Here is a 12,942-nt window from a genome sequence, read left to right as displayed (position 1 = left end):
TTGGCCAGGCCTCTGCATCTTGGCACCTGCACGCCTGGCACGAGGAAGGAGCCCTTAGCATAGCCAGGGTCTGGAGGCTCACCAAGAAGGGCAAGCAAACAGGACACTGACTAAAAGTGCTTGTCACTGTGACAACCTGAAACGCTGACTGAGTCCAGAGAGAGCGGTATGCTGGAGGGACGTGGGCGTGTTCAGCCTAAACCGGCAACAGTGGGAACTCTATTGAAGTAAACGAGTGCTCTTTCTAAGGCGGGCTGACTGTGCTCCAGGCAACTGTTGCCAGGTGGAAACATGAGCTTGACATGATGATTTTTCTAATAATTCCAACAGCATATAATACACAGTGGATATTTGATGCCATCAGCAGCAGCCATGTTATCTAAGGATACTTCCAGTTTTGCCCAAAGAACCAAGTTTACTTCCTAGTTCTTCCACTTAACAGACTATGTTGTATTAGGTAAGTCACTTAACTTTTGCTTTTCTCCATAAATGAAGACATAATACCAGCTTTTATCTGGTTTCAAGTTCAAAAAAATAGAAATACAGAATCCCAAACTCACACTGGCTTAAGTAATAAGGAAGTCATTTTTTTCCCCCAAAATAGGAAGTCCAGCTAAATCAGGTGACTTAGGCCATTGATTCTGGGGCTCAGTGGTGTCATCAGAGCCCCCTGGTCAGAGCTAAAGTCATCTCCTTCACACTCTGCAGTTTAAAGGCAAAACCAGAGCCCAGAGATGCTGGCGACTCCTCACATCACAGAGCGCTGGGGGTGGGGGGGTGGGGGGGGAGTGGAGGGCAGGGAAGAGGATAATAGTCTTCTAAACTCATTAAAATCCATCAAAATAATCACTCAATAGCCACCCAGAGCTCGCTCGATGTATTTTAGTGGAAAACATTGCATGAAAATGCCTTGTGTCTATTCTGTATTTGGTGTTCAGATCTGGGCTAAAGAGAGAAAATAAAATGGGATCTGTGGTGAAATAATAATTTGGAAAAAAAAAACTGGTATTGTTCCTCAATTTTCTTTCCATTCTCTGGTCCTCCCAACAAACCACGATTCAGAAAGCATTTTAGCTGATGCAAACTATTTACAGCATGCATGCGATTCCTTTCATCATTTATAAGTACAAACGAGAACTTTAAAAAAGCTGACACAAAAGGCTTCTGTGCTTTGGGTCCTGGGATGGCTTTCGTATTCACCATCATTCTTACCCCTTCCTCATTACTGAGGAACCAGTGGTGTTTTCCAGAAAAACTGACAGGTAATAGCAGAGAAAGACTTTAAAATACGTGATGAGGAGGTGGCATCGTATTTCATTTGGAGAAACCTGGACAAAACTCATTTTAATGAAATGCTTTGCAAACCATTTCACAGGGGAAAAACAGATGAGCATTACCATTCAACAATGTTGAACTGACTAAACCATGATTACAATTTTGAAAATAAAAATCATTACACAAATACAAGAAATAAGTGTCATTAGGGTTTGGAAGAGCAAGGAGGACTGAATCAAAAATGTTCATCTTTTATTAATCACATACATTTTTCATAAGGAGGTTTGTTTTACTCGCTCCGGCTAATACAGAACTATTATTTTTTAAAATTGTGGAAACAATCGGCATATGACAATTTAATAATGCTTTAGGAAACCATCATTTCCTAGGGGCTCAGATGAGCCAAGTTCACCCAGGAGTTTTCCTAACTTCTTAATCATGGACCATCTTCAAGGCAGTTGCCAAGGGCAACAGCAGGCTACTTAGCTAATTCGGGGACTCCGTGATGTCCTTAGAGCACAGCTGGAGAGAGTCACCAGCTCCCACATATTAATACCTCTGCAGCCCACTCACACCAGGAGGCCCCAGGAGGAGGAAAACAAGGACCCCAGCAAAGCTTAGTGGCAGCGGTGCCACTAAGCTGCAGTGCTGCCACCACTCGGGAGCTCATGCCATCGGAGCTGAACCATGTGAAGCAGAGCATCCCTTACTTGGAAGATTAGAAGAGTGGGTCTGAAGGCTTAGTGGACTGGAGTTTTTAACTGCCCTTCATGCACACACTGAATATGGCTTCATAGACACAAAACCAGAGCCAGGTTTGGCAGATTCTGCAAGGGAACCAACAGAAAAGCAGCTCAGCCTCAGCCAGGACCAGCGAAGCCAGGATCCAACCTGCTTATCAGACTCTAAGTCACTCTCGTCCCTCTCTCCTCCACTACACCTGTGTTTACAGAGAGGCACTTGCCATTAGGAAGGGCAATACATATGGGGGGATTTTAGGAGGTGCTTACCGAGCAAACATAGAAAATTAAGCCAAAGTCTTAAGGTGAAATTGGGGTAGGTGGCAGATTGTTAGGTTTTGTTTCCAGCTCCAGGTAACACAATCCCCATTATATACACTACAAATATTTACCGGAGCCATGTTTCACATAACGAGAAATCTGGATATGGTGCTGCGGCCCCTGTGATGATCAAGGCTCTTTCCTCTTCTTTCTCCGCCAGTTCAGCAGATGATTTTTGTCTCATGGTCACAAGGTGTCTGCTCTATCTCCAACCTTTACAACTCTATTCCAAGTAGGTAGAGGGAGGGAGCACCTAAACCCTATCTTCTCACAAGTCTTTGCTTTCTACTTGGGAAGGCTGCCTTCCCTGAACCTTTTTGTCCATGTGACACTGGCTCAAACATAGTCACATGATGCTTAGATGCAAGCAGATCTGGGAAGAACTTTTGCTTTCTAACCTCTGTAGTAGAGGAAGGCAAGAAAGAAGGGGCAAGAAGATGGTTTTAGGACTGGCTATGAGAAGTGTCTGCCATAGGATGCTGAGTTATGATGTAAGATAAGGGGTAATTCAAGGTCACAAAAGAGTGAACAAAAATCCTGAGTTTACACTGTCATTGATTTTGATTTAATCTCTTAGTGATTATCATGAATACTGACTGAACATGATCATTTTTGAAAATTTCCATTATAAACATGCCATTAATAAAAGCACATGTGATTGCTTGGGGAGGCACCTATCCATTAAAATGAGCGTATGAGTGGGGCGTGTGACAATCCGAGACGGAGTTGAAGAAATGATGCTACATTTTGCTGCCGAAGAGCAAACAGCAGAAGGAACTGGTGGCATTTCCAGGTGCGCGTAACCACAGCTCCTCTCAACAGTAAAGGAACAGCCTGTGATGGCTGGTTCAGCTAACACTGGTACAGCGGTTTGCTATCCAGTGGAAACCCGAGATGTGTCAGCTTTTCAGCTAAATTGTTTTCTGAGAGACGCTGCTGTTCAGCCCAACATCGTTGGGCGTCTCATCACTGTGAACCTGTTTACGTTACGTACCGAGGCAGGCAGATGACGACACATATACTTTCATACTGCATCTGAAGGACAACAATGTATCTTTGTTTTCTTGGTGGTATTTTGTGCGCAGAAGAGGACAAGCTTTAGGTCAGATGAATGCGAGGCCCTGTCAAAGTACCTCTGAAGCAGGAACTGCTCTAAAGGAAGTTTCACTCAGAACAGCAGGAAATCAAGGTCATCTAGAGCGGTGATGCTTAATGTGGCTTGCTTTCAACGCTGACATTTCAAGCCCTCTGGAAGGATTCCTTAAATCTTCTACCAGCGTAGCCTTCATCTTCCACAGTCAAGAAGAGAAGGGAGTATACAATGAAAGGAGACTGCAGCCATGGAACTTGTGAAGCTGGCAACAACAGGAATTCCTAGTGGACGCTGCAGATCAAGGAGCTGTAACATCTTCTGTTTTCATTCTTGACTCCTTGGGGTGAAGGGAAACGCCTCACTTTAGAGAACAGAGGCTTGGGCCTCACAACTGTCCTTCTGCAAACTCTGTCCCGGGGCCCACCCGTGTCTGACTCACTCAGCCTGGGGCCCTGACTCTCCTAGAGCCACTGTGGGGTCAGCTCCACCCCAAGCTCCTGGAGGAAGACTGGAAAACAGTGCTTCTGTTAAGGAAAATCGGGGTGCCATTCGCAGGAGGAGGAAGTAATATTTGGCTGGGAAAAACCAAGTGTCCACTCAGGCAGTTACTACACTCCTTATCACTCCTTCACAAAGATGACAGAACTGAGATTCGGAGGAGCTGATTTCTTTGCCCACTTCCACCAGCTCGGGCAGGCCCCAGCCTCGCCTCCAGGGTCTCCTTTCTGGACTACCCTACTCTGCCTTCCTCAGTCTCCAAACGTCACTCTGAGCACCTCCCGCGAGAGTAACCCTGGAAAGGAAGACGTTGTGCATGCAGATACATGTAGGCAGGCGCCGTCCTCCAAGAGGCTTAGAGGTTGTCCTAGTTTGCTAATGCTGCAGAATGCAAAACACCAGAGATGGATTGGCTTTTATAAAACGGGGGTTTATTTCACTACACAGTTACAGTCTTAAGGCCACAAAGCATCCAAGGCAACACATCAGCAATCGGGTACCCTCACCGGAGGATGGCCAATGGCCTCCGGAAAACCTCTGTTAGCTAGGAAGGCAGCTGGCATCTGCTCCAAAGCTCCAGCCTCAAAACGGCTTTCTCCCAGGACATTCCTCTCTAGCAAGCTTGCTCCTCTTCAAAACATCACTCCCAGCTGCACTCTCTTTCCTCTTTGAGTCAGCTCATTTATATAGCTCCATCGATCAAGGCCCACCCCAAATGGGTGGGGCCACGCCTCCATGGGAACATCTCATCAAAATTATCACCGACAGCTGGGTGGGGCACACTCCAAGCAAATCCAACCAGCACCCAAGGGTCTGCCCCACACAAGACCACAAAGATAATGGCATCTGGGGGACACAATACATTCAAACTGGCACAGAGGTGATGGCCAGAGGAAGGACCTGAGCACTAAGTGATACCTGGGAGGTTCAACTTCAGTTCTGAGGCCGTGACATGTTCAAGGGGCCAAACTGAGAATTTGAAATTAAATAAAAAGGGTAAGAGGGGTGTAGGACATTTGCAGCTGAGGTCACACTTTAGGTGAATATAGTGTGATTTCTCTTCTGTATATTAAATTATGGATTTTAAGTGCTCCATCTAAAATGTCTGTTGTGATTGCGGAAAGCCCACTCTGTGTGAGGCATCCTGCGGTAGTGAAAACTCAACGCCCATCTCTTACTTTGGGCCACACATTGTACAAGGCACTCACACAGATGATTTCATTTTATTCTCAAGTCAGGTACCACTTGTGCCTCAGCTTCTATGTGAGAACAAGAGTTTCACAGAGGCTAGTAACCCCGGGTCACCCAGCGGGGAGCAGAGGGCTGGGGTGTCAACTGGGCATCCGCCCCAAAGCCCTGCACTTGCTTGGGAGAGGGGTAGCTGAGCTGCTAGTTGCAATGTGTGAGCACCTGTGCTCCTCTCACCTATTCAGTGAACACTGGTTGAGCACCTACTGTATGCCAGAAAATAACAATAAGTAAGAAAGGCAAGTCCTGCCCTCCACAACCTTACATTCTAACATGGGGCAAAAGGGGCAAGGGGTTGGGCAAATGAACTAAAATTTTGATAATTTCAAACAATGATGACTGCTATTGCCAACATGAAACCAGGTGCCATGATATAATAAACTATGGTGTTGAGGGTGGAAGCAGGGGTCTGCTATGGAAAGTACTACCTTTTGTGGGTCTACAGCTAGGTATGCATGTGTTTTCCATACCTGTTCCATATTAGGATGCCAGCTTCCTAGAAGGTAGGAATCTTCTCTTTCTTGTTTATTGTTGGCTTCTGGCACATCAGACAATATTTGGCATGTACCGTGTGCTTAATAAATGTTTGTTGATATACTGTAGATGCTTCATAAACATAGATGTTCATATGTTACTTCTGGCAAGTACAGTCTAGAACTTTCACGTTTTTCCGTCAGCTAAATCATGATGAAAAATATAAACTTGAATGAAATTCCTTCTTAAGCTGAATTTCTATGAAAAGATCAGCAGTTAATTTTGTGCACCCATTTTCTCCTTAATCGTGCCCTATTTCTCACTGGACAAATGGTAATGAAGAAAACGAGGGACGCTCAGAGGAACTGGACTGTGGATGGACTGCAGACCTTCGATTCTCCCAGGTGGTGCTGGTGCTCCCAGCCTATGGTACATGCACAGAGTCCTGCAGGGTGGGGAACAGCCCGGCCAGGGTGTGAATCCTTGCCCAACCCTTAAATATCCATGTGATCAGAGCAGGAACCTCTGCTTCCTTCTCTAGGAGCCAGGGTAGGTGTTGGTGTGCACTGTATAGCTTTCTCGCAAACACTGGATATGATATGGAGCCTGGCTCAGAGTAAAACTGTCTATTTCAATTTTTAAGTTTTTTGTTTCTATGTTTTTATTAATCATCTGGTGAAAATCTGCATGATCCTCAATCAAGTTGCTGCAGAGTCTTCAGTCCTTCTATTACCCAGTCTCCAGCTCCCTTTTGGCCAGCACCCACGTCAGCCTCTGCAGTTCCTCTCTTTCTTCATTCTATTCGTGCATTCCTTGAGGTCTTTTCTCCTCATACAGGCCATTTCTTGCAATCTGTGTTTAGGTTCATTTTTGGCCGAGCCTCAGGCAGCCAGTGAGGGGGAGAAAATGGACTAACTCTTTTTAGCTACAGAGCAGGAACTGCAAAGCTCCCTGTTCTTCTGGAAATCTCTAGGGAAGTAATCACCTGCTCTTCACCCTCCTGAACTACTTGGTCCACCTTTCCCGATCCATTCTCTGCACCGCAACATGCCTCCCACGAGCCTTCCCAGCTCTGGCCACTGCTGAGCCTGCAACTGCACACACCTCTGCATCCCTCCACATGCTCACATCCTCCTGTCCTCCAGCAAACAGTAACACTTCAATTGATCTTTATATTAGTAAAGCATAAGCTTTATTAGGTTCTTATACTATTCCAGATACAGTGTTGTTACATCTTTGCACTACATGGTTTTACCCTCATTACAATGTCACACGATGTGTGTGCCGCTTGCCAATTTACAACGACTCAGCTCCAAATCTGCCCCCAGCAGCTGACATGCGACCAGATATCCTTCTCTGTAAGCATGATGCTATAATTCGCCAGGAGAAGGTGTTGGGAGGGGCCCCGAGGAGGCAGTGACTTCTGGTTCCAGTGCCATGGGAAGAGTTCTGCCCCTTCTTCCTTCTGAGGGACAGTCTGCGGGTGGCACATGTGCGTGGTGACACCTGGCGGAATTCCACCCTAACCACACCCCACAGTGTGCAGTCCCTCAGCGGCGATCTGCCTGGGCCCGCTGCACCCTCGGCCTGCCCACTCCCAGCCACATTCCCTGTGCCCTGAGGTTTATTTCCTGCTTGCCTGGCCTCTTGGCTCCAGCATGGGCAGCTCAGCAAATGTCACCATCTGGGAGGGCTGCAACCCCACCTCGTCTAAGCAGGTCTGAACCCCAACTTTGAGGAGGAAGCCCCTTTCCAAATGGTTCTCCACTGGGTGCTCTCTCAGCCCTGGGATGTCTTCAGAGTTCTCTTTACCTTTATAGTCACTGCTCTGTGACAGCTGAATAATTCTTTACATTAAACTTCTCCTGTTTAATTGCTGCATGGTTTCAATCTCCTAATTAGACTCAGGAGGATTCACTATGTAATATTATCATCTTCATTTTCTGAATGAGGAAAGCGATGTTCCGAACGATTAGCTGAATTGCTTTCTGTTACACAGCTGGTAAGGGCAGGGTCCAGAATTGGGATCGAGACCATCTTCTTTCAGAGACGAAGCACTAACTTCTTGGCTGCTCTGTTTCTAGAACAATCACGGTGGTTTCCCTCCTCACCTCGTGATGCTCTGTGCAGCCATGCCCCCACTCATGCTCTTCCCTGTCTAGAAATCCCTCTCTCTCCACTGCAACTGGCCAAGGGCTATGTGCACGAAGGCAGGCTTGACTCTGGAGCAGAGGACAGAGGTTGGAAGGAAATGATGCAGTCGGTCAGATGTGACAAAGAATGAATTTGTCATTTCTGATTCATTTCAGGCAGGGCAGCAAAATATCATAAAATACGAAGGCTCACTTTTTACTTTTTGCCTCCACTAACCTCCCCTGGCTTTCTATTTAATACCAGACTGGCCCCGTGATAAAAGGGCACTCATTTTGCAGGCCATTCCCATCCCTCTGCAGACATCCAGTTTCACACACATTAAGTCATGTCCACTCACTCTCTCCAGACCAGGCCACGGCAGAAAATGAATTGCTGGGTGAACTTTGTTCTTCTTATCTCAACAAAACTGGAAAATTCTCTTGAACCACTTTGTTTCCAGAAGTAAAACTTTCTTCTAAAAGAGGCTTTGAAAGATGCCACTTGAAAATCAGCCATCTCCCTCCACTCTGAGAATGTATGAAGTCAGTACTGTTCTCCCCACTAACTTCCAGTCCCATTTTCCTGCTGGTCCAGGAGGCAGCCTGTGTCTCTCATGTTTACAAACACAAAGAAAAATTAAAATCAGTAAAGGTGTGGTTGCTCAGTTCCCCGCCGTCTCCCGATGTCCTTTCTGCAGCACAATGGCCTTCACGTGCTCAAGCTTGCACACTTTGCGGTATTCACTCATCTTGTGCTCACCTCGGATGTATTTCATGCTGTGAACAGACCAGGCATGCCTTCACATCCCCTGACTGACACCACTGTGGGCCCTCAGGAGGGGAACCCGTCCCTCCTCTCTCAGCCTGACGATGAAGCTGCTGCTCCTGGGGATTTGTTCTGGTCTCGGCCGAGTGTCTGGGATTGAACTGTGGGCTCCACTTTGGACAGGTTCTTGGTCTTGGTCCGTACTGCTCTGGGTGTAGACCTACTGTAAATAAGATCTCCTGAAGACGTTACTCCAGTTAAGATGCGGCCCCACTGAATCGGGCTGGGCTTTAATCTGGATGACTGGAGCCCTCTACCAGCAGAGTGAAATGCAAAAGGAGAGGCTTTAGAAGCCACGGAGAGCAGCCAGAAGTTGGAAGTCAATGGAACCCTGAAGAGAAAAGAGAAGATGCCACCATGTGCATTGCCATATGTCGGAAAAGCAAAGGAACCCCAAAGATTGGCAGCCAGTTCCAGAAAACCACAGTCCTTGGGGAGAAAGCATCACCTTGAGACACCTTGATTTTGGACTTCTCCTAGCCTCAAAACCTTGAGCCAATAAATTTCCACTGTTTAAGCCAACCCCTTGTATGGCATTTGTCATAGCAGTCGGGAAACTAATACACAGAGATTAATAGATTTGCAGGAATCATCAAGTCCAATCCTGCTATGCTTAAGAGGCTGGAGTTAACCTCATTCCCATTTTACAGAGGAGGAAACCCAGATAAGGATGCTGATGAATTAAGCAATTAAAGTTGAAATGTAAACCCAGCAGTCTAACTCCAAAGCTTGTATTCTTAATCGTTTTGCTATGTAGATTTTGCTTTCAGAAGCAGTCAGTTGTGGTGGAAAACTTGATCTGTAGCAAATTCGATGGCATAAAACAATTCCTGGAGGTCATTAGTAGGTGGGTGCCTCCCTGTTGGGGACCCTTTCCTGGGGGGCACTGGGCTCCCTGGAGGGTCTCAGCACTGGGCTGAGTATACCAAAGGTGCACAATGAATGTGAGTGCACAGCCATGTCGCCCGGCCTCCTTTTCATGAGCTATACCTTCTTCAAGTGTGATCTCTAACAGATACCACAAAGATAGAGCTCCCGTCTCCTGCTCAGACCCTGTGCTGGTCTCTGTGTACCGCCATCAAAATGATGTTTCTGCAGTATTCAGTGCAAAAACAACTGTTTAGTAGAAGACTCCTTCTCTATAAATCTCCTCCACACCCTCACATCTCTCACATGGTTGAATTCAACTGTCCCTTAGCTGTACCCCTGATCTCAGCACCCCCAAGCCCATATCCATCCTGTCCTCAATCGTATGTGGTACGCTGTGAGGGGATCAGAAGAAACTTCTATCTATTCAGAGAACACAGACACTGTGATCCCCACAGACTTCTTGTTTCTAGAGCCTTACTGTCGAACCATTTACTTAGATACATGTGCTGCGCCATGGCCAGGTTCAAAACCATCCATCCAGGATCAGCTCCCATGGTCTTCGCCGCATTATCCTCGACCCCAAACACTCTTTTGGTCTGGGTGGAAGCTCCCACATTCCCCGGACATGCAGAGAAGGTCACGGAGGGGCATCCATGCTTCATTTCACCATCGACTTCTTCTTTGGGTGAGTCTTATTGGTAGTCGGGCCACGTGGGTCACAGGTCTTCATTCGAGCTTCAAAGAAGGCCAAGCGCAGCATCCGCGTCTGCCTTGGAGACAAGGAGGGCTCACGGAGGAGGAAATCACCCAAACTCAGGGACATTATTCACAACATGTTGGGTGGTGACAAAGTCTGACGAGTATGTGCACTCCATAGAGTGAACTGTGTTGAATGGACCCTAAAGTGGCACATCAATGGCAATAACTGTTAAAAAATAACATTTTGGGTGTTTCAATTCCACTGTGACTTCGATGTTTCGTAAGACTCCTGATGTTCAAGTCTCCTTCCTTTAGACAACTTCCTTCTCGGTGCCTGAGTTCAATTTCTTTCTCATCTCTGAGCACAAATTCCAAACTTACATCCCCAGCTCTCTGGTGCGATGACATTCTTAAGCAGCAAAACATCATGTGACCTGACTTGGCCATTCCTTCACTTGGCACATGGCAGCAAATTTCTCCCGTGGCTTTACTACATCAGTGGTAATGAGAATGGATAACGTGCTTCCTCAAGCTGTAAACATCCTGTGCTGTAAATTACAGTAAACATCATTTCACAAGCAAATTCTGCATCGAGTTTGGGTTCTGAAGAAGCCCGAATCCTCGACGAGCACAATCATTTAAAAATATTACTAGATGGTGAATTCCAATATCTGAGTGAAAAGCAAACGAAGAATAAGCAAGAAACAGCATCGAGGTCTGTAATAAACCAGGAGACCAGTATGGGAGGGAGGTTTGGATACTTGGCCATAGCAGATTGTTGCCCTATAGGAATTCAGGCCAAGCATGGCCAAGTTTTCTAATGAAAAAAGGGAGGAAGTGGAAATCTGGAAGTTTATGCAAGATCTCACTACTAAAAAATGTTGGCAACTAATTGGAGCTAACTTTAAACATGAGCACCTTTAGGGACATAAAAACAAACTCCAGGGCAAATTCGATCTGCAAATTTCCAGTCTGCAGTCTCTGAACCACATATATCTATTCCAACAAAAAGTCCTAGTTTCTCAAAGATACCACACCAATGAAAAATATTAATGATGGGTATAACTGGGTGTGTGTGCGGTAGTGGGGGGTATACAAGACTGTTGTGCCATCTGCATGATTTTTCTGTAAATATACAACTGCTCTAATTGGAAAAAGATATAGGAAAAGAGAAAAAAAGGAATAGTTTCTTTTAGAGCATGTGCTATCATTGGAGAGAATATCTCCCCCCATTTCTGTCTCCCTCTCTCCCCTTTCTTCCCTCCTTCCCCCTCTCTCTTATTCCTTGAACTTAACGTAATGTTCACAACCTGCTTTGTTTTGAACATTTAAACATGTTTATCCGGTTAGACTTACAGTTATATGGGGGAAATGCAATTTACTTTAGAAAACACACTTTGTGTCAGACAATTAAGTGTATCCACTGTGAGGAATCAGAGCTACAAGGCATACCATGTAAGGGAATTATGCATGGATTTAAATCTGTTTTGCTCATTCAGCTGATGAAATTGTGAAATGCTATTTTGCATTCATGGTCACAGACAGATCCGGTATGAAGGGCTTTCTAGAAACCTGTGTATAAAATTATATATTCTTCCTATTTAATTTTAATATTGCAAAAACTGATTTTAAAAGAGTTTGGGCCTAAGTAAAACTGGCTAAAAGGGTAAGACTTGGAAGATAGGCATGCTTCCCCTAACCAGGCAGTGCTGGAATGCATATGCAAATCGAAAGAACCTTGTTATACATTCACATCTCCATCGAGTGTCAATTCAAAGGCATTTTTAGTATAATACCTGAAATTTAGAATGGCTGAATAATCTTTACTGTCACAAATGGGCTTTCCAGTTATGGTTTTAGGATTTTCCTTTTACATAATGGAGACTGTCTTGCTTCTCTGCTGTAATCCCCATATTTCTTAGAGTTTAATCATGAGTGAAATTAACAGGCAGGGCACATTTCCAAGAGTAAATAACTTTCAGCTGTCAAATATTATGAAAATAAAGTAAATGGACGTTTGACATTTTCAGTTTTTTTTTTTTTTTTTTTTTTTTTTTTTTGCTATATAATCCTCAATTTCTTCTGGTTGAATAAAAAGCAGGTTTTATTTTAAGACTAGAAGGCATCATTTCCAGCTCTTCCTTGTTTCCCTTTGTTTTTCTGAGTGACTGATGAAGCACCACTGAAATTTTTTATCAAGAATGCTGTGAACTCCTGCTGGGGGCCCTTCACAATGACTACTGGAGCCTCATCGCAGGCCCTGACAGGAGTTCCAGGAGAAAGTGGGGCTCACGGCAGACCCCTACCTGGTGGCAACTGCTGCTCCCTTTTCTGGCCAACTGTGAGCATTGTGACTTTTTATACACTTTCACTGTTAAACAAAATTGGTTAAACACAGCCTTGATGTTGTGAAGCAGCCATTTGAATACTGCAATATTATTGACAGTATTTGTATGAAGAATACATAGGTAGGGGCAAACTTGGTGGTGTCTGTGCAGCGTGAAACCAGAGCCATATGGTGTTTGAGTGTGCAGTTTGCATACTCGTAACTATTGTGGTCCATGAGTGAAGTTAACTTCCTTCACCATATGGTCGGTCCCAAGCATCTTAATGCCAAACTATAAACTACAAAAACTCAAATTATAGGCACGAGGACTTTCTTTGCAATATAATAAGCATTAAGGATGGTAAAGAGACCCTTTTAACTGTTTCAAGGTGAACCGTTTTCCATTTTCAACAGTTATCAACAACGATGGCCACTCCCCA

The sequence above is a fragment of the Choloepus didactylus genome, chromosome 23 (assembly GCF_015220235.1).
Source record: "Choloepus didactylus isolate mChoDid1 chromosome 23, mChoDid1.pri, whole genome shotgun sequence".
Lineage (NCBI taxonomy): Eukaryota > Metazoa > Chordata > Mammalia > Pilosa > Megalonychidae > Choloepus > Choloepus didactylus.
Note: the sequence above shows the minus strand (reverse complement) of the source record.